The sequence below is a fragment of the Arvicola amphibius genome, chromosome 11 (assembly GCF_903992535.2).
Source record: "Arvicola amphibius chromosome 11, mArvAmp1.2, whole genome shotgun sequence".
In the NCBI taxonomy this organism is placed as follows: Eukaryota; Metazoa; Chordata; class Mammalia; order Rodentia; family Cricetidae; genus Arvicola; species Arvicola amphibius.
The window spans coordinates 55,167,299-55,172,456 of NC_052057.2; the positions used below are offsets into that span (position 1 = coordinate 55,167,299).

At 37.4% G+C, this 5,158-nt stretch overlaps 1 pseudogene; it reads left to right on the forward strand.

Moving 5' to 3' along the window:
- The first annotated feature begins 1,322 nt into the window (after window positions 1-1,322).
- Window positions 1,323-2,115, forward strand: LOC119826033 (annotated as a pseudogene).
- Window positions 2,116-5,158: the final 3,043 nt, after the last annotated feature.

A 5,158-nucleotide genomic window follows, 5' to 3' on the forward strand; every position in this document is an offset into this window, starting at 1 on the left:
GAGAAGGCCAAACCTAAGAATAATAGGGGTAGAAGAAGGAGAACTCCAGCTCAAACACATAGAAAAGATATTCAACAAATCATAGAAGAAAACTTCCCCAAACTAAAGAAGGATATCCCTATGAAGGTATAAGAAGCTTACAGAATATTAAATAGACTGGATCAAAAAAATCCCCTTGCTATATAATAATCAAAACACAAAACATACAGAATAAAGAAAGAATATTAAGAACTGCAAAGGAAAAATGTCAAGTAACATAAAAGTAAACCTATCAAAATTACAGCTGACTTCTCAATGGAAACCATGAAAGCCAGAAGACACACACAAAAAAAAAAAACAAACAAAAAAAACAAAACAAAACATGGATGTAAGTTTTTTTCATCATCAATGGAGAAAACAAGATATTCCATGACAAAAACAGACTTAAACAATACGTATCCACAAACTCAAACTTAAAGAATGTACTAGAAAAAAAACCTCAACCCAAAAAAGCTAACAACACCCACAGTAACAGAGACATCTAATAACCCTCCACCAAGGCAACCCAAAAAATGAAAACACACAAACACTACCACCAAAAAATAACTAGAGTTAACAACCACTGGTCATTAATATCATTTAATATCAATGGACTCAATTTACCTATAAAAAGGTACAGGTTAAGAGACTGGATATGAAAACAGGATCCAGCATTCTGCTGTTTACAAGAAACATACCTCAACCACAAAGAAAAACAGTACCTTAGAGTATTGAGCAGTTGAGGAGAGGGAGCCTGAAATGGCCCTTTTCTATAGCCATACTGATGAATATATCTTGCATATCACCATAGAAGCTTCATCTGGCGATGAATGAAGATAGAGACAAAGACCCACATTGGTGAGCTGGACTGAGCTCCCAAGGTCCAAATGAGGAGCTGAAGAAGGGAGAACATGAGCAAGGAAGTCACGACCGTGAGGGGTGCGCCCACCCACTGAGATGGTGGGGTTGATCTAATGGGAGCTCACCAAGGCCAGCTGGACTGAAACTGAAAAAGCATGGGATCAAACAGGACTCTCTGAACGTGGCTGACAATGAGGCTGACTGAGAAGCCAACGACAATGGCACTGGGTTTTGATCCCACTGCATGTACTGGCTTTGAGGGAGCCTAATCTGTTCAGATGCGCACTTTCCTGGACTTGGATGGAGGGGGGAGGACCTTGGACTTCCCACAGGGCAGGGAACCCTGACTGCTCTTTGGACTGGAGAGGGATGGGGAGGGGAGTGGGAGAAGGGTAGGGAAATGGGAGGTGGGGAGGAGGTGGAGATTTTTAATAAAAAATTTCCAGATGCTCTTTGCTTCCTGCTGTGACCAGTGTGGTGAATTCATCATTGGTCAGGTTATTAAAACCATGAACAACAGCTGGCATCCTGAATGCTTTCAATGTGACCTCTGCCAGGAAGTGCTGGCAGACATAGGGTTTGTCAAGAATGCTGGCAGACACCTGTGTCGTCCATGTCAAAACCAAGGCCAGAGGTCTTGGAAAATACATCTGCCAGAAATGCCATGCCATCATTGGTGAACAACCTCTGATCTTCAAGAATGACCCTTACCATCCAGACCACTTCAACTGTGCCAACTGCGGGAAGGAGCTAACTGTTGGTGCTCGGGAGCTGAAAGGAGAGGTCTACTGTCTGTCATGTCATGATAAGATGGGGGTCCCTATCTGTGGCACCTATCGGAGGCTCATTGAAGGGCGAGTAGTGAATGCCATGGGCACTCAATGGCATGTGGAGCATTTTGTTTGTGACAAATGTGAAAAGCCATTTCTTGGACATTGCCATTATGAGAGGAAGGGCTTGGCCTATTGCGAAACTCACTATAATCAGCTATTATATATAGTGGTGATGTTTGTTTCCACTGCAACTGTGTCATAGAAGATGTGGTCTCTGCACTCAACAAAGCCTGGTGTGTAAATGAGCTGCTTTGCCTGTTCTACCTGCAATACCAAATTGATGCTCAAGAATAAATTTGTAGAGTTTGACATGAACTCAGAAAATGTGACTGTGCACGTCATAGTACCTGTGTGCTTCATACATAATATGACTTTCCTTGCCTTAGAAAACTGCATCCCCTAATCAGGAAAGATAGATGTTTCATATAATACCAAATAAAAATACTTTGAGATTTGTAAATTTAGAATCATTCATCACTGATAAACTTTAAAATTCTTTCTCAGGAAGACAGTGGAAACTAATACTTGTCCCCTTATTAGAATGATGTTCATACACGTTTTAGGTTTTTTCATTTCAAATGTTATAATTGGGTTTTATTTACTATAAGATAGCAAAAAGGTATAAATGATACTTTCAGATTGAAAGAGAGTGGTAAGAATATTAACTTCAGGTAAAACTCAGTTCTATTTTATAAAAGTTTTTATCCTGAAATGTCTGGACCATTCTTTTTGTATAAACTCAATATGCAAAAGTATGAACATTTTAAAGATGTTTCTGTTGCTAACATGTTACTTTTTTTCCTAAGTTACCAAGCTATATATAGCCAGCATTGCTGGGTATGGTGACTCACACTGTCGTCTCTGCACTTCCGAGGCAGAAGATTGCCATGAGTTGGAGGTCAGACCTAGTTACAGTGTGAGATGCTGTCCCCCAAGACACCTAGAACCAACAACACTAATATATCATTTTGTCATTAAGGCTATCTCAGGGGCCTAGGAAATAGCTCAGTCAGTAAAGTGCTTGGACATTAGGACCTGAGTTTGACCTGGAGGTGAGCAGATGCCCTGTACTCACTGGGTTGCCAACCCAGCCTAACTGGTGAGCCCCAGATCTAAGAGGCTCTTGCTTTATTCTCTCAAATGAAGCAAGGTGGGTAGCTCCTGAGGAATGACACCCAAGATTGACATCTGGCCTCCACGTACACATATACTTATCACACATTTAGAAATACATACTCAGACATATATACAAAAAAGTTTATCTCAGGATGCTATTACTTTGCCATTAAACTGTTTATAATCATGAACTTTTTAAAATACTTGGCTATGCACATTATAGAATGAATACATTTCTGCTTTCAGATAACTAACTAGTAGCCAGTTACTTTATTTTTTAATTTTCTTTTGGGATTAAGAAAATTATAAGTGATTAAAAACAATACATGCTTTGTGTTTGTTTAGCAGTTTAAAATTGTTTTTGACAATAAGAAACAAAATACTTCAATGTGCCTTTGTCAGCTAATAATGACAAGCAATGAGTACCTTAAAAATATTTATGAAGTATTATATACGCATTTAGGCAAGTAGAATTTGTAGTCTAGGGTCTTGATGCTAAGTTTTTCTGTACCTCACTAGCTATACAAAGTAGAAAAGCAAGCATTCACATGCTTCTCCCAACACTCAACAAAGAAAGAGAATTATAGACCAATCTCACTCATGAACATTGATGCAAAAATTCTCAATAAAACAGTGGCAAACTGAATCCAAGAACACATAAAAATTATCCATCATAATCAAGTAGGCTTCATCCCAGCAATGGGCTGGTTCAACATATGAAAATCTATCAATGTAATCCATCATATAAATAAACTGAAAGAAAAAACCTATGATCATTTCATTAGATAGCAAAAAAAAAAAACATTTGACAACATTCAACATCCATTCATGATAAAGGTATTAAAAAGATTAAGGATACATGGATCAAATCGAAATATAATAAAATAAATATACAGCAATCCAACTGCTAACATCAGATTAAATGGAGAGAAATTCAAAGCGATTCCACTAAATTCAAGACAAGGCTGTGCACTCTCTCCATATCTATATAACAGTGCTTGAAGTTTTAGCAATAGCAGTAAGACAACATAAGGAAATCAAGGGGATTCAAATTGGAAAGGAAAAAGTCAAGCTTTTGTAATTTGCAGATGATATGATACTGTACATAAGTGACCCCCAAAACTCTACCAGAGAACTCCTAGAGCTGATAAGTACCTTCAGTGATGTGGCAGGATACTAATAGTTTTCAGTATTATACACAAAGGATTAAGAAGCTGAGAGGGAAATCAAAGAAACATTACCTTTCACAATAGCTACAAATAAGATAAAATATCTTGGGGTAACACTAACCAAGGAAGTGAAAGAACTATTTGACAAGAACTTTAAGTCCTTGAAGAAAAAATATTGAAGAAGATACTAGAAAATGGAAAGATCTCCCATGCTCTTGTATAGAAAGGATCAACAAAGTAAAAATGGCAATCCTACCAAAGGCAATCTATAGATCAATGCAATCTCCATCAAAATTCCAACAAAATTCTTCACAGACCTTGAGAGGAAAATAATCAACTTTATATGGAAAAACAAAAAACCCAGGATAGCCAAAACAATCTTATACAATAAGGGAACTTCTGGAGGCATTACCATCCCTGACTTCAAACTCCTTTACAGAGCTACAGTAATGAAAACAGTTTGGTATTGGCATAAAAACAGAGATGTTGACCAATGGAATTGAATCGAAGACCCAGATATTAATCCACATACCTATGAGCACCTAATTTTTGACAAAGGAGCTAAAAGTACACAATGGAGGAAAGAAAGCATCTTCAACAAATGGTGCTGGCATAACTGGATGTCAACCTGTAGAAGAATGACAATAGATACATATTTATCATCATGTACAAAACTCAAGTCTAAATGGATTAAAGATCTCAATATCAATCTGCACACACTGAACATGATAGAGGAGAAAGTGGGAGTAGCCTTCAATGCACTGGAACAGGAGATCACTTCTTAAGTATAGCCCCAGTAGCACAGACAATGAGAACAACAATGAATAAATGGGACATCTTGAAACTGAGAAGCTTCTGTAAAGGACAGTGTAAATAAGACAAAAATGCAACTTACTGAATGAGAAAAGATCTTCATCAACCCTACAAAAGACAAAGGGCTAATCTCCAAAATATAAAAAGAACTCAAAAAATTAAACATTAAAATTCTAAATAACCCACTTGAAAAATGGGGTACTGAACTAAACAAAGAATTCTCAACAGAAGTTCAAATGGCTAAAAGATACTTAAGGTCATGTTTAATTTTCTTAGCTATCAGGGAGATGCAAATCCAAACAACTCTGAAATTCCATCTTACACCTATCAGATTGGCTAAAATCAAAA